Source organism: Nomascus leucogenys, chromosome 23 (assembly GCF_006542625.1).
Source record: "Nomascus leucogenys isolate Asia chromosome 23, Asia_NLE_v1, whole genome shotgun sequence".
NCBI lineage: Eukaryota > Metazoa > Chordata > Mammalia > Primates > Hylobatidae > Nomascus > Nomascus leucogenys.
Window position 1 is genome coordinate 27,640,574 of NC_044403.1, and position 22,738 is coordinate 27,663,311.

The 22,738-nt window shown below is 47.3% G+C and overlaps 1 long non-coding RNA gene across 2 annotated transcripts; it reads right to left on the reverse strand.

Annotated features, from left to right (window-relative positions):
- Nucleotides 1–5,480: 5,480 nt before the first annotated feature.
- LOC100579869 lies at nucleotides 5,481–19,417 on the reverse strand. Of its 2 annotated transcripts, none has more exons than XR_004028291.1 (5): nucleotides 12,201–19,417; nucleotides 9,339–9,419; nucleotides 8,388–8,587; nucleotides 7,170–7,283; nucleotides 5,481–5,980 (listed from the first exon to the last, which is right to left on the reverse strand). It is a non-coding gene; the product is annotated as an uncharacterized LOC100579869 (long non-coding RNA). The 2 variants fall into 2 exon arrangements; XR_004028290.1 differs by having other exon boundaries at nucleotides 9,265–9,419.
- Between the last annotated feature and the right edge of the window lie 3,321 nt (nucleotides 19,418–22,738).

A 22,738-nucleotide genomic window follows, 5' to 3' on the forward strand; every position in this document is an offset into this window, starting at 1 on the left:
TGTAGTTCGAAGATAGCTACCACTTGGTACTATCAATGTGCTGTTGGTATAGATGTGAAGACTGTTATTGGCCTCCCCTGACAAAGAGTCTCTGCTTGGCCAAATTTTAATCAGGCTTCGAACCTTCTCCTAGGTCCATCTGTGTACTCCCAGGTCTAGTTTTGGCAAATAATCTCCCATTCTTGATACCTGATCACCCTCCACTTCTGATAAGGTTCTTCGTCCTCCACTATGCTGTAACCAAAACGCAGGTCAGTTGCTTGCCACATGCAGAATCCAATGAACAAGAGTAAGTCTTGGTACAAAAATAGTGAATTTATTCCGAAGCGAGCTTGGGGAAGGGGCACAAAACTCCTTGTCTTTCAATGTGCTGCTTCACCTCTGGAGCAGAAAACAGACACTTTTACAAGGTAAGGGGGAAAGTGAGCAAGGGAGGGGTTCCTCCTGCAAGCTTGGTGCCTTATCTACCAGACCGTTGAGTCATACCTTCCCGGGCAGAAATAAGTTGGAAAAGGGGTCAAGCTGGCATGCTTTTGATATGCCCTTCCGGTGGATCAAAGTCTCGAGGCAATTCCCAGAGGGTGGAAGTTCCAGACCACCTGCTGGAGGTGACAGTTCCCTGGAGGGTACGCTTTGGCCTGCAACTGCACTGTCAGCTCTGGAGGAGAGATCTATCTTGGAGCATGCAGTTAGAAGAACTTGCCCTGCAGGGAATGTCTGGTGACGGGGAGGGGAAAGGTTATATTTGCATTCCTAAAGGGCTAGATAGGAAACAGGGAACTGATGGAAAAGAGAGAGAAGAGAAAATAATAAAAAATAATAATAACTCATTCTCTTTTTCCTAGAAAAAATGGGAGCCCTCAGTTCAAATGTCCCTGGTCATGTATGTTCACCCTCGCCTAACTTCAGCAGAGTCCTTGAGGTCAGTTTAGCCAGAATGCCCCGTACCCTGATGTTCCTTTTAGTAATTTTCCATCCACTGACCTCCCACCCTGTTCCTTGGCCATATATTTCCAGTTGTCCATGCTGTATTCAGAGTTGAGCCCAATCTCTCTCCCCAACAGCCAGACGCCTTTGCAGTGGTCCCCACACCTTTCACAGTGGTCTTTAATAAAGTCATCCTTATCTTGCTTTAACACATATCATTGATTAATTTTTTTTTCCTTAACATCCCTTAGATTCTTACTCCAAGAAACCTCCCTATTAACATGGAATGAGTCCATGGTCTGTGCAAAATTTAGTTCTTAGATGTGCATAATGTTTATTTTATTTTTTTTTATTATACTTTAAGTTCTAGGGTACATGTGCACAATGTGCAGGTTTGTTACATATGTGTACATGTGCAACGTTGGTGTGCTGCACACATTAACTCGTCATTTACATTAGGTATATCTCCTAATGCTGTCCCTCCCCCCTCCCCTTACCCCACAACAAGCCCCAGTGTGTGATGTTTCCCTTCCTGTGTCTAAGTGTTCTCATTGTTCAATTCCCACCTGTAAGTGAGAACATGCAGTGTTTGGTTTTTTTGTCCTTGCGATAGTTTGCTGAGAATGATGGTTTCCAGCTTCATCCATGTCCCTACAAAGGACATGAACTCATCATTTTTCATAGCTGCATAGTATTCCATGGTGTATATGTGCCACATTTTCTTAATCCAGTCTAGTATTGTTGGACATTTGGGTTGGTTCCAAGTCTTTGCTATTGTGAGTAGTGCCACAATAAACATACGTGTGCATGTGTCTTTACAGCAGCATGATTTATATTCCTTTGGGTATATACCCAGTAATGGGATGGCTGGGTCAAATGGTATTTCTAGTTCTAGATCCCTGAGGAATTGCCACACTGTCTTCCACAATGGTTGAACTAGTTTACAGTCACACCAACAGTGTAAAAGTGTCCCTATTTCTCCACATCCTCTCCAACACCTGTTGTTTCTTGACTGTTTAGTGATCGCCTTTCTAACTGGTGTGAGATGATATCTCATAGTTGTTTTGATTTGCATTTTTCTGATGGTCAGTGATGATGAGCATTTTTTCATGTGTTTTTTGGCTGCATAAATGTCTTCTTTTGAGAAGTAGCTGCTCATATCCTTTGCCCACTTTTTGATGGGGTTGTTTTTTTCTTGTAAATTTGTTTGAATTCTTTGTAGATTCTGGATATTAGCCCTTTGTCAGATGAGTAGATTGCAAAAATTTTCTCCCATTCTGTAGGTTGCCTGTTCACTCTGATGGTAGTTTCTTTTGCTGTGCAGAAGCTCTTTAGTTTAATGAGATCCCATTTGTCAATTTTGGCTTTTGTTGCCATTGCTTTTGGTGTTTTAAAATGTGTAACATTTCATTGGTTTTTAAGAAGAGGTTTCAGACTTACACTTGGCCACAATGCTTCAGATGTTCTGGGAGTTCTCGTCAAGCCCAAGAATGAGGTTGCCACAGGAAGACTTGATTCAGGGAGATTAGCAACCGGCCCCATTTTCACATTTTTTTTTTTTTTCGGCTTTTTTGCACAAAATCCTTTCACTCCCACCCTCTGACCAGACTGGCTTTTTTACTTTTCCTAGAGCAGTGGATGTGGCTAAAGGCTTTACTTTGTAAGCATTTACATGGTCCTTACAATGAAAATCAAGTCTGGTCTTTGTGTCTGGACCCCCAAGACCCAGCTCAGTGCCTAGAAGGCAGCAAACCCCCAATATTTGTGTGTCGAATGCATGAGAGGTCAACAGTGGGGTCAAGTATGCATTCATGTCAATAATGAAGACCTGATTAGCAGATCAAATAAATACTTCAATAATCATCAGAAAAAAAAAGAATAACAATCCTGGATTCATCACATTATAATATTAAATTTTTATGAGTAAAAAATAGGCATTGTAGAAAACAGGAAAATACAAAACAATAAAAAAATCCATAATTTCACCATTTAGTGAACATTTCTGTGTTTATATTTTACATATAATTCTTTTCAAAATAGAGATTTTCCTACATTTTTATTTAACATTGCATTGCTAAATTATTAAATATTTTTCAAGAAGGGTTTGTAATGACCGTGTTATTATTCTACCAAAGTATATTTATTAGAGCTGAATGCACCTCCTATCCTGATTCTATACATGAAAAACACACTAAAAAGTGATGTGAACTGCCCAGCATCCCTCCCACAGCCAGAAAGAGGACAAAGGTAGATTCTGAGCTCAGATGTTCTGAGAATCCAGAACTGCCTCCCTCGCGAGTGTCTCTAACTTTATAATGGCTGTTGTACATGGCTGATTTAAGTCACTCTTCCCTAATTTTATTCAGACACCTTTGTATGCCCTACCCCCACTAAAATACAAAATTCTTGAAACCAGTGTCTTTTATTTCTCAGTGCTCTATTCCCTCCTCTTCCCACCACATATCCCTGTCCAACATCTAACAGAACAGCTGAAGCTTTCACACTGGGTGACCTTAAATCCTGTTTGGGAGGGTTTGAATTTCAAAAGCCCCATTAAAGCTCCCCATTTCCTTTGTAACAAACATTTTGCCCAAAGAATACTCAGAGACCGAGGACAAAATGCAAACACTTGCTTCTTTAGAAAGATGTTCCTCCATGTATACGGAGAATTGCAAGAAAAAGAGAAAGGGAGGGTAGGAAAGGAGCAAATCAATCATCTTTTCTTCTGATTCCTGGCTCCAAGAGGACTGGTCAGGTGCAGGAGCTCTTGGGGACATGTGGTCAGCTGAGTGGACAGTGGAATATGTATGGGGGTGGGTGGGGAGGAGCGGTCTCCACAGAATTTTTAGCAGGAAGAGGACAATGAAGGCCACTGGGAGGTGGTTTTTATCTCTCAACTAGATGTACTCTGATTTATGAGGTGATAGCCAGGAGCCCAAACCGTCAGTTGTTGGAAGCTCATGGGAGACAGGGGGTGGGGGCCTGCCCCCTACTTCTGTCTCTGGAACCTTCCCACCCAGTACTCTGGGCCTCCTTTTCTCTGAGCAGTAGTCCAGCCCTTCTATGTTATATACTTAAATGTCTATCACCACCCTTCCTTGTCATTATCTTAAACAGTTCATAGAGATGAATGTCTACACTATTAGTTAAGAATTTTGGTATTTTTGCTAAATATGAACAACTTTGGTTTATAATATTCACACAATCAACCTACACTGATGAACAATACCTACAAAGCACTCCTATATCAGAGGTGGAGTTGTTACATAGTAGTACAGGATAGAGAAATGAAGGGCCTTCTGTCCATTGAGAATTCCCCCCAAACTCTCTCTGGGACACTGCCTAACACAGCCTCTCCCCAGCGAAAGTCTCATTCCATTCAGACGTGACCTGGAACATATCGTTTCCCTTTGTGCTGCTTTATCAGGCAGAGGCAGCCACAAAGAACTGGGCAAATATTAATGCTAAACTGTGAAGTGACTAATTTTTCCCTTCCCTTGACTGCTAAGCAAATGAACAAACCTTACTCCTGTGTTTAAAAAACATATAAAAGTTTGCCTTAAAATAAACAACTCACCACCCCCCACCCCCCGCCAAAAGGCACTCAACCAGTGCGTGGAAAAGTGTGTGGAATGTGCTCACATCCTGCGTAATTTAGAGGGAATTTTCTCTGAGTATTCTGTCCACAGGATGTAGCCTTGCCTGGCCTTGGGTTGATTAACTAAAAGGCCAGATGGAGACACAGTCCCCAAATAGCACTGCATAACCTTCAGCAGTTCTTTAATTTTCTTGACTGTTGAGGCATGGCAAAATAAGAACTTACCTAGGGATCAAAAACAGCCGAAGAGCAATTACAAAGGAGAAAAATCATCATACTGGAGACATAGAGACCGCTCCCAGGCAAACTGCTTTCAAGAAACCCATCCTATCCTGGGTTTGAACAGCTCAGCCAATATTTGCTTCTGCCATAGTATCTCCGTCATATATTACCCTTTGCAGTTTCCCTCTCTGTGAAGAAGATGGGTGTGCCCCATTTCTCCTTTTTTCCCATTTATTTTTGGAAGCTCTTAGTGGAACATGTATTCAGAGATTTCTCAGTGGGCTTCCATGTCTCCCATCACGACAGGAGAATTATTTATTCCCAGTGGCTTTTATTTGCCAATGCGGCACTTTCAGAGACTTAAAGAAGAGACATGCAAACAACACAAATGGAGAGAAACCCAAATGGAAACATGCATGTATATTTGAAAACAAGTATTCAGACACGTGCACATGGCCCTCTCCCACTCCCCATGCACATACACAGAATCACACAACTCTATGAATACACATGCAGGCAGTTGTGAATAGACAAAAATATATGCAGGGCTAACTGTTTACACAGCCACACCTGAAATCAAACAGACCCACACCCACTCTAGAATATTCTCCATCACAATTTCCCACTATAAGGTTAGAGATCAAGCCAACCTTGACCTCTTTCCTACTCCCAGCCCTCTTCTTCACCAAGGTTATGACTGCAGTCATGGGATCCAAGGATCCAAACACACACGTTTATTGAGATGTTTATTGAAATTCCAGGTGTGGGGAACATTGAGAATAAGAGAGTCCCTCCAGTGAGGGGCTTAGGTCTAGTAGAGGAAAGAGATGCACACAAAGCTACAAAGTCACATGAGAAGTGCTCTAACTGAAGTGAGCACAGGAAGTTGGACTTATTTGTTTGATCCTGAGATCTGGACAGAAGGCAATCCTCCTCCTTCATTCAGAGGATACAATGGAGACCCAGAGGAATCTGCTTGGCACCAGTAAGCTGGAAGCCATGCTGCCTTCCACTCAATTCTTTGTGGGGATGCTGTGCTGGTTTCAGTCCCTGTGTCCTGCTCCTAGTTCAGCCTCTCTTGTTTGCCTCTCAGGTGTGTCTGGTGGTAGAAGTTGAGGAAGAGAACGAGGAGGCTGAGGGCTTACAGGAGCACAGATGTGTTGAACCCAACAGGGAAGGGGCACTCGGTGAGGAGACTGTAGGAAGAGGGGGCACAGTGGCCACAAACTGACCCTGGGCAAAAGAAAGCGTGAGAAGAAAGAGAGGGGAGAGCAGTCAGTTTTTTCCACCCCATGATCCCAAGAATCTTCTTGACCCTTCTCCTGGTCCTGACTTCCCCAATTCCCCCATTCAGCCATGTCATGGTGGCCCTGATGATAAACTCAGTCTATCCAGAGCCCCATATGGGACACTTTAGGCTGTCATCACCATCTGGGGGGAAAGTGGTGCTCCCAAAACTGCAAGATATCCAGGCACCTGGAGGGTGCAATCAGATATCACAGACTCACAGGATATTAATGCTTAGAGGTCATCTGGCCAAGGCCCTTATTTTATAGATAATGACATTGAGACCTGAGCATGGAAGCCACTTGCTCAAAGTCCCACACTGTGCCAGTGAGTTAGGGTTGGTTCCAGGATCTGATGAGATGGCTACTGAGGCCCTTGCAAGTTAGGAAGCTAAGGAAGATCTAAGGATGAGAGGGCTTATTTATGGGCAGATGCCAAGTCACTGGTAATGAGTGACAAGCCAAGAATAGAACCAAGGGTTCAGCCAAGGCCCCTGGAGCCAATGCTATCTCCTTACCAGCTGTAGGTTGGTAAGATATCATTTCCACCAGAATTAGGGCCACATAGGAGGCCACAACCTGGCCAGTCCATAATACAGATACAAGAAGACATAGACCAAAGAATTAAGCATCCCTAAGAAGAAGGCTGCAGAGTGGGGTGTGGGGAGATAAAGGAAAGTAAGTGGAGCTGGGCTTAGCTGTGGTGTGGGAGTTCTCTTTGATGTTTCAATCCTCCAAGCTGCAGAGAGCACCTCTGCAATCTCTACAGAGAATCCCTGGAAAGACCTTATCCTGCAGAGGTCTGGCATGAGCCATCTGAGATCGTGATGATGGAGGGCTGGAGTTATTGAGATGCTAAATGAGAAAGTTTCTACTACCTTTGTGTTCTCTAGGCTGATGGCAATGAGCATCTCCCAGCAGCCACCTCTGCATCCCAGAGAGGGGTAGCCCGAGAGCTCTGAGGAGCCTCAGGGACAAACGGGGGAAGAGGCCTGGTCTCATGGCCTCAGGGAAGGGAAGAGTTAGAGACCAGCCATGATATTCCAGGGATGCAGGTCTCCTGAGCTAGGACTCAGCCCAGCAGACCTGCCTTACAAGGGCCTGGAGCAGGACCTTCCACGGCGCGCATCACTTACCTGGCTGTCTGCTACGTATTTGACTCCAGCCCACCCATCACAGGGCATGGTGCCATGGTGGTAGAGATGCAGGAAGGTGGGCTGCTCTGGCTTCATTCATAAAGTAAAGAACACCTGGAGAGGGGGAAGAGACGGCATCAACTCTGGAGGTCTCCTGTCTCCAGACTTCTCCCGGGGCCTCAACTACCCGTTAGAGTGGGAGAGGGTAATTCTACCTGTTTTACTGAAGGAGAGATTAAAACTAAAGGGAAATAACAATAGTCAAACAACAATTTATGACCCACTGTGTGCTTTAATTGAGGCTTTTGAAATTCAAACCCTCGCAGGATCTAAGGTCTCATAGTGTGAAAGCTTCAGGTGGTCTTCTAGATGCCGGGCAGGGATGTGTGGTGGGAAGAGGAGGGAAGAGAACACTGTTCTACTTTATGTGTATACAATAATCACTTAAATACCACATAATTGTATGCAGTTTGTACTTCTACTACTTCTATTTTTCAGAAAACAAAAACAAAAACAAACAAACAAAAAAACCGAAGCACAGAAAGGTTAAGTAACTTGCCCAAAGGCACACAACTAATAGGTGGCCAAACTGGGATCAGAACAGTCTGGCTTCAGAGACTGGGTTCTTTCCAATGTCCGATCCTTCCCCCCAGGGCACCGGGGTAAGAATTCAGGTGTTGAACAGTCAGCCCAAGATCCGGACACCCACACAACACATTCCCACGTGGTCTCTGCTCAGACAATTTTGGCAAGAGACCGAGAGGAAAGAGCCCCCTGTTTTCATCATCAACCACACCAACATTATGCTCTTGCCCCACCCTGCTTAATCCCACAAGCCCCCTGGCCTCACCAGCAAGGTTTCTTCTCATTAACATGGAAGGATGGCTTTTGCTGTCTGATGACCCTTGCTATATCATGTCAGTTTTAAAATTTAATTTTCCATTTTAATTTTACCTGGAACCTGGATACTAATGGGGCAAATGCCTACTCCTACTTCTGTGGATAGAAAGCAGGGACCAGGGGAGCCGGCAGGAGGGACTGCTACCTCAGTGGCTGAGCATCCTCCCTCAGCCAGGTACTGGACCAAGGCTTTACTCTGAAATTAGTCTCTGGCATGGCTGCCTGGGCAAACCTAGAGAGCATTCTTGCTGGCAGAGTCAGACACCACCCCAGATTTGGCTGACGGATGTACAGGAGCCCATGGGTCCGGGATCTTACCTGACAAGCAATTCAACATCCTTTGGAAAGAGGCACCAGCAGCACATGCTCGCCATCTGCTGGGCAGGAAGGGGAAGTTCCATCAGACTGCAGTCCGGCTGGTGCCACGGCTTGTTCCACCTGGGCTGGGTTCAGCCCCAAATCCTCACTGTTCTACGCACCGCTGATTCCACAGTGCCTACCTGTCTCCAGAAAGATGCCTGTTAGCACAGGAAAGAAGGGGAGAAGCTACTGGAGTGACCACAGAAGGACTCTCCAAATGCGCCCCAGCCCAGAACCTTGGAATCTAATGAGCATGTGGGCATCTTGTTCGTTGAAAAGAAGATTCTTAATGAGTGTGTGCCCGGGGTGGAGCACAGATTCTGCATTTCCAACAAGCCCCCAGATGATGCTGATGCTGCCAGCCCAAGGATCATACTTTGAGTCACAGGACATGAGCCCATCAACAACATCCAGTGACTCAACATCCATATCAGCTGGTGACAAGCCTCAGCTACCTGGAGACAGGCTTCAGCTAGAGTCTTTTGTTACAAGGAAGCCTTTTGTTCTGCTTCCAGTTGCAACAGAGAACAGCTAACAGTGGTGAAATCACTACCGCTCAGCTACCGCTCAGTGTGTGCTGGCCCCTGTGCTAAATAAACACTTTCATATATTATCGATCATATATTATCTGATTCCATCTTCTTTAAATCATTTCACTTTATAAAACAGGTATTATTATCTCAATTTTATAGATAAGAAAATTGAGTCCCAGAAGAGTTACGTGTGCCACCCAGAGTCACACAGCGAGTGACTGACAGAGCTGAGATTCAAATTGAGGTTATCTGACCCCAAAACCAGCCAGTCCCCTGCCTCTCATCAAAGGCTCAGGTGATACCTCCTTGACCTCCGATTGTTATGAAGCTGTTTCTCCTAACCCTCTCCAGGCTTGCTTCCTGCTCCCTGCCATACCCTCATTCCATGCTTGTTCCATCTGTAGTCCACTGGCTGGCAGAAGTAACTGCAGTTAGCCAGCAGCGGGGTGGCCTCGACCTGAGAGGAAAAGGAAAGAGGAAAAGACCAAGTCATAAAGCCTGCTGCCACCATGGTGAGCCCCGACTGGCTCGGGCTCCTGAACACCACCACCCCAATGCAATCTCTGCTGACACTTGGTGAACAACTGCTAAAAAGAAACTCCACGGGGTGGCGAGATCAGAGGCGGCAACTTGCATACATCTCGCTGGTCTCTAATTTTTTAATGTGGGCAAATATAGGCTACAACCCCACCTAGGGTGCCTACTATGTGTGAAAGCCTGAGATAGGTACTGGAGACACCAAGGCGGTCCATACACCAGCCCTGCCCCAAGGAGCTCAAAGCCTGGCTGATGTTGTAGAAAAAAATCCTAACCTTACAGGTTGGTGCTAGAGGAAGAGTAGAAAATAGCAGGTGTTCCAGGAGTCGGATCAAAGAATGAGGAGGCTTTGGGCAGACAGCGGGGAGGGAGTGGGAGTTTCATGCCAGGACAAGAGTATGTGGTACCTGGACCTGAGGGGCTAACTATGAGATTAGCGGGACTGGCGTGGAAGCTCTGACCAAAGAGAAGCAGGCCATAGAATTGGGTGGGGAGAAACTTCAAGATGGGCAGCACCCACATCCTCAGAGCGTCCCTGTGGCCTGTGGCCCACACTCTTCCCTCAGAGCAAGGACCACCCTACCAGAGACTTGGATGGGCATGTAGAGCACACGTGCCTCTCCTGCCTCCACCAGGCTAGGCCAATTGGGAGACAGAATTGAGAATAAAGGGTCTTGAAGGCTGGTGTAAGGAGCTTGAATTTTATCATTAATTGATTTATTTGACAATAATGTGTTGAAAGGTATTAAGCACTTCTCCATGCTGGGCACTGTTCTGAGCACTGGATCACATTGATAAAACCAAACAGATACAAATCCCTACCTTGGGGGACTTGGCATTCTGGCCATATATGCAAAAAGACCTACTGAGGTTTCTGAGCAGGAAGCTGACCGTGGGCGTGGCAGAGTTTTCAAGGGATTGGGGTGGCAGGAGAATCCCTGGTTGCCATAATTAAATGACAAATTATCTCGGGCAGGCCTCACGTCTCATGAGTTATTGGTAGCTGTCATGTGCTACCAGACAGTATGCCGGGTCTGTCTTTAAACGGATAAATAAGACAGAGGCCCTGCCTTTGAAGCACTTGCAGTTTGGGAGGGGAGAAAGACACATACGAAAGTGGTGACACAGTCGGAGAAGAGCACAGTCAGTGGGGGGTCAGTATATCCTTAATAGGCTCCTAAGGTCAGGGAGGTGTCTGCAGGGTTTGTCAATTCCTATGGTGTAAATACTCCCACCACGGTGGAGGGACTTCAAGTTACTTTGCACAAAGTCACTGAACATGAAGTTGTGGGGAGACCCACACCTGGTGCTCACCCGTGGGTGGAGTGGCTCCAGCCCACCTCAGAGAGTCCAGGACTGTACCCAGAGCTGGGAATGGCTAACCTGGCCGTAGAGGAGTCAGGGAAGGCTTCCTGTGAGGCGACAGCTGACCTGAATCTAAAGGACGTGCAGGAATTTGTCAGGAGACTGGGGGACAAGAGCAATTCTGGCAGAAAATCAGTGATGTGCCCAGGCCTGAGGACTTGCCCAGCATGGCTGTGTGGGCTGGCGAGCGGGCTTGTGCTGGCTGAGCGTGGTGTGCAAGGCTGCCGAGAGCATGTAGAGGGACACGAGGCGGACAGGAAGACGGGGCCAGAGAGGACTCCAGAGGGCTTCATGTGTCCGTGAAGGGGGTTTAGCCTCAGCCTCTGCGGGATAGAAGCATCAGAGGCTCCTAGCAGGCAGTGGCACCATCCTCCCTGTGCTTGGGGTGGACGATTGTGTCAGTAGGGTGGAGGATGCACTGTAGCTGGGCAATGAGAAAGGAAGAGACGAAGAGGAGTTGGAAGAGGTGGGGCTGTCCATACCTGCTTCTTCTGTCTCCTCCCTGCTAGCTCACCAACAGGCAGAAGAGACAGAGGAGGAGGCTGCAAGCTGTTCAGTCAGGGTGCCGGGTTTGCACGCTGCCTCTGTGCCTTGCCACCTGCTAAGTTACTTAACCCCTCTGTGCCTCAAACAGTGCTATTATGAGGATTAGATGAGCCGATCCTCATAAAGGGCCGACACCAATTCCTCGCCTGTAATCAACATGGGAACACATCTGTGATGATCATTACCACCCGTGAAAAGCTTTTCCTGACACCCTCACCCCTGGACCAGAGACCGGGCTGCTGCCCAACCTGCCTGCCCCTGGTGCGTGGTGCATCCTCTCTGCTGCCCACTCAACACACACTGCATTGCAACTGCCTGTGCCCACTCCTGTCTCCCCCCTAGACCATGAGCCTCTGGAGGGCAGGGGGCCCTTATCCGACAGGGATTCTGCAGGCCAAAGCACAGCCTGGCACGAAGCATGTATTTGATATACACCTGCTGCATGACTGCTTGCAAGGTCTGGAAGGAATACCAGATTTGGGGATCAGAAAACCAGGCAGAGATGAACAGAGCCCAGGTAGAAATGGGAGACTGGGATCCACATGAGGTGGGAGGGATAAGGAATTCCACTCTGGCTTGCCACTGACCTATACTCTGTCATGTAAGGTAACGAAGAGTGGAAGTTTGTAACAGGGATTGGGCAGCCAAAGACTTCACAGAATCCCAGCTCCTGTGTGTGACCCCTTCAAGAAGCCTTTTCAATTTTCTATGCAGGAATATCATGGTTCTATTTATCCCTTGGTCACCCCTCCAAAAAATATCTCCAGGAACCCCAGCCCACCAGACTTACCTCCGAGAGGCACCCTAGAAGAACCACCAGGCCCAGGTTGCAGGCAGTGAGGGCTGTGCCAGCCCCAGAGGCTCCTGTTGGGACACGAAGCAAGGCCTGATGCCACCAGGAGAAGACAGAAGACAAGAAGGAGGGTGGCAGGGAGTGGCAATGCCCCAGGAGCCAAGAATCCGTCCTCAAGCCTAGACAAGCAGAGGAGAAGTGACCACCGGGCCAGCCACACTGCCCATTCACTCCCAGTCCCTCCCCACAGGAACTCCCAAGGCCTTGTTCTTCCAGCCCTTGTTCCCAAAAACCCTGACACAGAGGCTGGCTGAGGAAACAAATGAAAGCCCCCACTGGATGGCACGGTCTCCTGCCTCTGCTTTCTAAGGCCCAGGTGTATTTATTCCAGAGCTTTTCCAGGGCACTGGCCTTTGTGAGCACCTATAAGTAGAAGCAGGATTTGGGTCTTGTTCAAACCACCACCCCTACCCCGTCTACTTCCCCTTCCTCTCCTCAGTAACACAGCTGCCTGAGAGTCCACAGACTGAAGTTCCTCAGCCTCTCCCAGAGGACCCCCAGCTATGGGGTTGCCCCAGCACTCCTGCCTTTAGACCTGACCACCACCTTCCATGCACTTTGGGGAGCCTCCACTGGCCATCACTTCGTGCCAATCCTCATACCTTTTGCTGCTCTACTTGGGATTTCCAGCTTCTGGCAGTGGCCTCCAGATTGCAGGGTACAAGAGACATGGATGTGGCTACTATGCAGCAGGAGGGAGACAGGGGGCAGAGAGACACAAACGCTTCCCCTTTCCCTCCTCTCTCGCTGCACAGTGCCTGCCCCTCCTAAGCATCCCTGGCTCCTCCCACTTCTCATGGAGCTCAGCCACGCCCAGTCCTCCATAGCTTGACTTACACCTCTGGCTTCTCCCAGGCTCCTCTGGGCAGTGAAGAAAGCGGCTCTGGCTGCTCCGGTGTTGCCAGCTGGTGGTGGGTTTGAGCGAAGGGTCCTCTGGGCTCCAGGGTGTAGGACGTGACTCATGGGTGACCCCACCCTCCCAGAAGCTCTCTACTCCTGTGCTCTGATCTGTTGTTGACCCCAGCCCCAGCCCCTACACACACACGCACACACACACACAGGCACTCACACGTACACATGCACATATGCACACACACACAATTATTGAGAACAGGGAGCTGAGGCCGCCGTCCAGGCCCTGGCTGGGCTGCCTGCCATTCTAATGGCCCAAGGGAGAAAGAGAACAAGAGGCAGTGGGGGTGGGAGGAGAGCACTCCGAGGGCAAAGGACAATGGTAGCAGCTCCGGAGAGGGTGGGGAGAAACTTCAAGATGGGCAGCACCCACATCCTCAGAGCGTCGCTGTGGCCTGTGGCCCACACTCTTCCCTCAGAGCAAGGACCACCCTACCAGAGACTTGGATGGGCATGTAGAGCACACGTGCCTCTCCTGCCTCCACCAGGCTAGGCCAGTCCTCTTGCCACAGATTTCAATCTTATTCTTCCGTCCCTCTTTCCCACTGTTAAAGAGTAAGCGTTTATCTTTCTTAATCTGCTAAGTCCGCACGCCTCCTCTAGCTGCCTCTCAATGATAGGCCAAGGAGTATGGGGGATTGGGAAACCCAGGTCCAGGCAACCCTCTTTCCCACACCTGTCTCTATCCACCTGTGCCTGATAGAAGGCAATTAAAATGGCCATTCGTCCAAATAACCTCTCTTAGGCACATCCTTTCCCTCTTTATGAGATACAGGAAAAAAACCAACTTTAGAAGCCAGATCCCTGAAGGAAGGGCCCACACGCTGGGTCTTACTACACAGTGACTCAAGGGCAGGTCCTAGAACCAGCTTCTTTACAATAGAGTGCCTCAGTTTCTCCTTCTGACAAGATGGCACACTGTGGTCTTGTCTGTGTAAGCCCCGGATTGTTCATGCTCACAGACAAGAGGGTTAAGAGATTTGAAGAACTAGAAGAGGTAAAGGTAGGTTTAGAAGCCCGGTGGGCCACACACACTGGTTACATGCATGTGCATTTGCACATGCTGCCAAAGGCCCTCTCTCTGCCCTGCCCTTGACAATCGGGAAAGATTCCCAGCTGGTTTCAGTTAGAAGACAAGCCCTCCTACACTGTTTTATGTCATTTTCCATAGAATCAAGTCAAAATTATTCCACTGGGGCTTCAAGTCTGCCCTTACTCTGGCCAGACCACCCCCCTGATATCCCCTCTGATCTTCTGGCAGAAGCAGAGATCAATGTGCTGCTTCTGCCCCCTCCATGAGCCCTGTCTGCCTGCCTTCTCTGGCATGCACACATCCATGTCTACTTCTCTGGCCTTTCCACACTTCCTTCTCCACTGACTGTTCAAACCCAGCCGTCATCCTTGCTGCCCTGAAGCCCCTCCTCGGCCGCAAAGCCTCCCACTCCTTTTTCCCAACTCCCCACAGGACTAGCACTGTCTGCACCCAGAGTGTAGCCTGTAAGTTTGGTCTTCCAGAGTAAATGGGAAACTCCCTGAGGGACACGACCACACACTGCACTTAACAGATTGATGGAAACATCAGGAAAACCCTAGGGTGATGTTTCAGGAAGATGAAAACCATCTAGCTCAAAGCTTTGGCCATCAATCTGCTGGTAACTCTCCCCTGTGTCTTCATAAAACCATCCCCTCCTGTATAGACAGCATCTTACAACTGATATGGGAAACTCATGGGAAGTCCCCTATATAGCACCTGAGACGCTGTGGTGCCACGCTCATCCCCAAGAAGCAACTCAGATCAAGAGAATGGGGCTATGAATTTCAGGCCAGTTGCACCATAGCCAAGTGCTCTTTCTCAGAGCTCAGCCACATCACATAGCTGCTGTGAAAGAGGAGGCCACTGAGCTCCTGTGACCGCCCCCTGTTTCCCTTTGGGCTTATAGATCATATAGATTAGGGAGAAGTTTGTCTACCAACATCCTGCAGCTGTAAAATAAGATGATGACTGCATGCTACCGCAGACTCCTTCTGACCCAAGCAAAACAACAAAAGGACTCCAAACCTCACTCCTTTCCCTCCCCAACCCACCACGCTCACAGAACCCTGGCTGCAGCTCAGCCACCTGCTCCCACTGACGGGTGAGCTAAGCCACCGTGAGGCCCTGAGATGAGACAGGCTGGCTCACCTGAGGGCAGAGGGCTGGAAATTGTGTGAGCAAAAACTGACATTGCAAGGAGTAGTGTATTTATATACCCACAACATAATAACGGCTGACATTTATTCCCAGACCATGTGGCAAACGCCATTCTAAAGGTCGTACGCATGCCAACACATTTTCTCCTCACAATAATCCCACGAGGTAGGTACTATCAGCACCTATTTCTGCAGATGAGAAAACAGGCACAGAGACGTTAAGTAACTTGTCCAGTATCACACAGCAATAAGTAGCAGGGCCAGGATTCAAACCCAGGCAGTTTGGTTTGGAGCCCAGACACTTAAAAAAGTGCATTGTACTGTCTCTTCAGTCTCTTAGTGTATCATGGTTTGTTTTATTGGGATGAAAAGAGCCAAAAAGTGGTCTTGACGAACAAGAAGAGGAAGCCCCAATTTACCCGATTCAAAATAACAACTTCCCCACTGGCTCCCACAAGACTCCTGCGCAAGTGGCAATAAAAACCAACATTCTTTCCTCCCTCCCTTCATTCCTCTATTTCTCCCCTCCCTCCCTCCTTGCTTTCTGATATCCATCCTTTCACCTAGATCGGACAAGGGGTTTTCAGACGCTTGGGATTCAGAGCAAAGGTGCCTCATCAGCCTCACCAGTCTCCGCGTGGGGAAAGAGAGGCCCTAAGAAAATGGTCAGCCCTTCCCCCTCTGAAACAGTGACCCACCCTCCCTGTTTTCTCTGTGCTTGTGCAAGATTTTATTGGACTAGAAGAGTATCACTGCTTTTTATAAGTCATTGAACATGACTGGTATAGACAGTGAAGATGAAGCTGGATAATTTGGGCCACGGTACTTTGCCGTGTACTGGCGGGAGTGCTGGCCTCCCCTGTCATATAGCAGTCGTAATGGGGTCTTCTCCTTCTCCACTGGAGGGGTGTTAACCAGGGCACTGCCCTCTGCCTCCACAGGTCCTCTCTATCAGGACCCAGGGTGATATATTTCTCACTGTCAAAATTAGGAAGGGCCATACCTCTCAGGGCCATATTAGTAGGCTTTTGAGTCATTAATAGAGAGATTTTCAGGTGCTAATCTCACCTTTCATTTTATTATATTTTTTACATATTATGTTCCTCTGACATAAATTAGTTTATCCTTCTGTTGCATTATTATTGCAAGTAGCCTGGAAACTTTTACTGAGTGGCATGCAGAGGTTGTCAACATGAATAAATCTGTATGTGTGAAAGCAGTTTTCAAGCATCTATCTTTTGCTGTGGATTAAATGGCTTATGCAGAGTCACAACCAGCCAAAGGAGTGAAGCCGGGTCAATGCACGGACCACCCACCCCATTACACAGCCTCTAATACCTGCCTCTGTGCACACTCAATGCACACTTGGTTCTGCTCATTTCGCAAGAGTCCCTTAACCCCATGTTAGTCTAGTCTCTTTAAGCTGAAACACATTTCTCAGTCACAACTCTGGGCAGCTATTTCCCAAACTGAAGAACTTATTCCTGAATGTCATCGTCCCGAAGACAAGATGAAATGTGTATGTGCAAGTGTGTGTGTGTGTGTGTGTGTGTACACATTCTTGTGTGCGTTAACACAATGTCCTGCAAATTACTTTCTCTGTTTGTGTCTCTATTTACCTTGAGCAGTTCTACTTGCCCCAGTCATGCCCATTTGTGTCTACTTCTCTTGCTCGTGTTCTCCCTTCCCTTGAAAAGCAGCAGGAACGAGCACTAGAGGAAGATGGGGCCTAACAGGAAACGAAAGAGCAGTACTGTACAGCCACTCTGGGCAGCAAGGAGGGAGGGGAGCAAAAACCCAGTATTACCAGCAAAGGAAAGATGTTCTCTTTGGCAGAGGAGTTGAGGGAGGGCGAGGAGCTGTGCCGTGGTGTGTGATGGGGAGAGGTGTTTTATTAATAGGATACCCCAATATGCTTCAAGGTACCTCATCTGCCAGTCAGCCGAGCTGCTCCCTGGACCCAAGGAAACCTGACATGATGCATGTCCCCACCGTCCTTCAGGCTGTCCTTCCCCTGTGCTAGGGGGAAGCGGCCCCAGGCTTTGCAGGTCAAAACTGGCAAACAAAGAGCTCAGTCCTGGCCTCATTTCTTATTTTGCCCCTAGATGCTCCCAGCTCTTGATGCATCGTGGGGACCATGCAGGGGACAGGCTGCACCCCTGTGGCCACTGGCAGCCTTCTCCTCTCCAATCAAGCTGGTAAGAGAGCTAATTTTAAGAATCGCTCACAGGTGCCTTGGCCGGCACTCCTGCCAGCCTCATGGATGCAATAATGGGTCTTTGTGCAGTGTGGGCCATTACTAACAAGGATAACTAAATCATTCATTTCATTAACAACGGGGTTTGGCAGATAATTGTGCAAGAGGCAATTATCAGCGATGTATGTTCCAGGAAGGAGTGTGGTCGGCTGATTTTCAACAGAGCTGCCAGGAGAAGTATGAGACAAGGTTGAAACCACCACTGGGCCCTCAACCCCAGGATAGCCACTCTTTAAAGCCTGTGGCCTTACGGCTTTATGGTCAGAACTGGAGACAGGCAGGGGGAGAGAGAGAGAGAGAGAGACAGAGAGAGAGAGAGGAGAGAGAGAATGAGAATGAGTCTGCTTCTTGCACAAAGATTCCCTTGGTGACCTTGACTTTTCTCTCCAATTTAATAGAATGAGGCTCCAAATTTCATCATCCTCCATCTCTGCCTCACCGTAGATCTGGTCTTTATGGGCCCACCACAATAATCTTCCTAAAACGCTGATTTTTACTATGTTAGGAGATGGAAAAAAAACTCATTGTCTGTAGCTTTCAAGTTCAGCTCAGACTAGTACCAAGATCCTTCTGAAAGGATGAACAGATGAAGAGGTAAACAAAAGGTACTATATGCATACAATGGACTATTAGTTGTAGAAAAGACTGAAGTACTGATATAAGCTACAACATGAATAAACTGTAAGACATTAAAGGAAAGAAGCCACACGCACAAGACAACATATTGCATGACTCCATTTATATGAAATGTCCAGAATAGGAAAATCTATAGACACAAAAAATGAGTGGTTTCCAGGGCCCAGAGGGCAGAAGGAAGGGAATTAGCAGTGATTGCCAATGGGTATGACGTCTTCTTGAGGTGATAAAAAGGTTCTGGAATTAGGTAATGATGATAGTCATATAACTGTTAATATACTGAAACCACTGAATTGTACAGTTTAAACAGGTAAATTTTACAGTATGTGAATTTAAAAAATCCTTTCTGAACTCAAGGCAGAGGGTCAGGTGGTGCCTGCCAAGTGCTGGACTTGTGGAGACAGTTTTCGCTGGCACTAGGCAGTTGGCATGGTCCTGGGAACAGGGCTAAATAGCCTCCACTGAGGTTTGTGTCATGTTCCCTTCAAGGAGTTCTTTGGGCCCGTTCACAAAACCAGTGTATGATGCAAGTTAGGATTACAAAAAAAGTGCCGGTCTAACATTTCTCCTATTGGCTAGATGATCTAATTAGCTCAAATTCTGAATGACCCTTCCCTCTATCCCTGTTCTAATTTGCAAAGGAAGGTTCTGAGGCATTCCAGAGTACTGCAGTGTGGAATGGCAGATTTCCTCCTCTAAGAGCAGGACCTCCAGCACGCCCAATGAGATATTTGTTCATTTATGACCAATACTCACTCCCTCATTTCCAAATCCTGTCATCCTACCTGACTAATCACTTGTCCAGAATTAATATTTTTTCAAACATGAATTCCTAATGCTCAACTTTGTAAATTTTACAGTATTGCATAAATGTAATTTGGTATTTCTGAAACTACTACTATTATTGTTCTCAAGGTATATTGGATTAAAGAAGAAAGACACATGCCATTAGGAACTTCCTTTGCGCTACAAGGAAGAGACATTTACAAAGGAGTGAAACCTGCTTTAGTGACTCCTGTGAGTAATTGTAGATATATTTACTGTATCATTGGTCATATTTCTCCAGGCAATTCCTGAGTGCCTCTTCGATTCTTCTTCTCCATCCAGAAAATAGGGGAAAGCACCCACTGGTCGAATTCTTTTTTGTTTGTTTTTTGTTTTTTTTTGAGACAGGATTTCCCCGTGTCACCCTGGCTGGAGGTGAAGTGGCGTGATCTCAGCTCACTGCAGTCTTGATCTCCCAGGCTCAGGTGACCCTCCCACTTCAGCCTCCCAAATAACTGAAGCTAATTTTTTTTTTTTTGAAACAGAGTTTTGCCCTGTTGTTCAGGCTGCTCTTGAACTCCTGCATTCAAGCAATGTGCTGGACTCTGTCTCCCAAAGTGCTGGGATTGTAGGTGTGAGCAGCCACTGTGCCTGGCCAGTAGAATTCTTAAGGAATCTTATTTACTTATTTCATTACTGCCTTTTCACAGTCAAGAAATAGTTTTGATTATTATCCCTATTTTTTTTTTATTCTTGTTTCAGTTTACTGTTTCCTGAACTGAATTGGGAAGGGAAAGAAAGTCACCAATCAAGCCAATTTCCTATTTCTGAATATTTCACAAGACCAGTCCGGGAAGGGAAGAAGTTCAACGTCTTGGGGCAAAGTTTAGGCTTATCTGTGGAGTTCAGGGCCCCTGCAGCATCAACTGGTGGGAAGGAAACTGGGGCAGGGATAGGAAAGGAGGATGGGCCAGAGCAGTGGGGCTCCTGGACTCTGGCACCAGCTTGGCCTTTCATTACACAACAAGGAAGATCATTTTTCTGGGTCTCAGTGTTTTCACCTGTGAAATGAAGTATCTAGAACAGGGTCCTGGTCTAGGTTCTCTAGGTTGCATGACCTCCAGGCTGTCACTGTGTCATTTCATCACAATAACATTGTTCACTCCATATCTACCACCCAAGAGGTGGGCTTTTCAGAGCCACTGTGAATGGTAAACAAAGCAGTTAGTTACCAAGAAGTGCACTCTCTCTGGAGTTAGCACGGAGGCTCAACGCTGAGATTTACTGGGGAACTGTGGGGGAGGTAGAATGATCTCATCTTCATTGAGTTCCTCTCTGAGTAGCTCCCAGTTGCTCTGGCACATTCGCCATGACACATGTCTGTTGGCCACATCCGAGGAAGGCAGGGTGGCTGGGGACAGGATGCCAAGGCAGGTGGATGTGGCCTGGGAATGCCAGGGCTTGGTCAGACTGCCCGGGACGAAGCCAGAAAACCCAAGTCCACAGAGGTTAGGGGTTCGAGGTGGAATAACGTCACAGGATCCTTGCAAGCAGGGCCTGCGTCTTCTCGTTGTGGCTAATGCCAGGGCTGGGCTGGGAAGAGAAGGTCTGTCCTTTGGCACTGCTGCTGAGGGCATAGACCAGGGCTGCCAGTCAGAAAAGCTCTCTGGCACTACCTACTCACATTTGTGACCCACATCCTCTGCACACTCATTCTGCTGCTGCTCATAGAGCCCAGAGAAGTTATCTCGAGGTCTTCTGAAGATGTTCAGAGCAGTGACATCTGTGGGACAGGGAGGGAGGCTCTGCGGTGGGAGGATGGCCAGGTAATGTGGCAGAATGGAGAACAGCACTGGGGGTGGTGCACACCATGAAACAACAAACTTGGAGAATACAGAGTAATGTAGATGGGCCTAAAATCCACAGTTCGAAAGGAAAAGGTAAAAAAAAAAAAAACAAAATTAAATTGATAGCGTGATCAATTTAACTTTTGCATAACTTTAGCAATTGATTATGCCATATATGAAAATTAAACATGCATGCATACAAAAGCATAATACACAGTTCGGAAGAATGCATACAAATAAAAAGATACATATTAAACACCGCAGAATGTTTATCTATGGGGCGAGGCATGGAAAAGGGAATCAAAGAGAATACATACGTGCATGCATATATACATACGTACACACATACATACACACGTGAAACAAGACAAGGTCGGTTTAGTAACTTGAGGAGTGTGATTAAGCCCAAACCTCTGCACTGGAGATAAAAATAGAGAGAACACTAAGACGCGATGGCTGAAAATTATTTTTTGGAGAATGTGTCTAGAGCCAAATGCCCTGAAAATCCAATGTGCTCACCATTGCACAGTCCTAGCGCCACCGTGTCTCACCCCCATGATGCTGCCTTTCACCATTGCACAGTCCTAGTGCCAACGTGTCTCACCCCCATGATGCTGCCTTTCTCCACTAATTACGTTAGGAAAGGAGAAGTACAAGAGGAATTTTGCGGTGCTCCTTTTGTGTGCAGCCTCCCTGCTGGGATGGCTCCCATTTAGAGTGGTAAAGTAGTGAACTACTGAGGGCGTGTCTCCCTGCAACTGGGTGGGAAGGGATGTTTGACCAGCTCTTAGAGCCTGTACTCAGGGCCAAGAAAGACTCCTCTGACCTCTTGTTTTATTATTCCTTATTAGACCAGATTATGGGAACATTAAGATGTCCCAATTAAAAGTAATTTTTTGGGAAGACAGCAGCAGCAAAATGCATCCTGACTCCTGGATCTACAGGGACAAAACCGCACTGCTTTACAAAGGGCTGCTCACATCCGCACCCTGGCTGGCCACCGTAGTCTGTCACCCCAGTGTCCCCCAATGGACGTGCTTCCCACTCTTCATACTTTCATATGGTTCCTGCCCACATCGGCCATAGGCTTAACCATGTGACCTCCTTTGGTAAATGTGACATTAGCAAGCATAATGCAATCAGAGTTTTGATAAGCACTTGCATGTAGTGGCTTAGCCTCTTGTGGAGCTCTTGAAGCCGAGAGCCATCCTATTAAAGTTCAGTTACCCTGCTGGAGACATCACAAAGAGAGAACGATGCCTGGTCAGGCCCCAGCTGGTCCAGCCATCCCAGCAGAGATGCCAGGCATGGGAGTGAAGAAACTATTCTGGCCATCCAAGCCAAAACAGAAATCTTGCAGCAGAAAAGCTGCCCTGTCCAGCCCAGTCAACACACAAAAATCATGAGAAATAAGAAGACACTATTGCTTTAAGTTGCCAAGTTTTGGGGCGGTTTGTTAGGCAGCAACAGATAATGGAAACACTGGCATATGGTAAAACAGAATAAATTATATCAAATTATTTTTATGAGCTTATTTCCTTCTTTTTATAATAAGGCAAAAAGAGTCTGACCCTTTTTTCCCAATGCCAGGTGAAAGGCATGTCAACATCCACAGCTGTGGTTCAGGTAGATGCTACTATCCCACATTTTGAGTGGGGAGGAGCCACAGAGTCTAGGCCACCGCTGATCCATGAGGTCCTGGCACACGGCTAGAAGGGAACAGACCAAACATGGTCTTTCAATGATATGCCCAAGGGCACCTGGCTAGTAAATGGAGGAACAGGATTTCAAACCCAGCCTAACCTACTGTCTGTTCAGGGCTCCTCCTGTTATATTAGGCCATTTAATCTTTGGGGCCATTTCAGGAA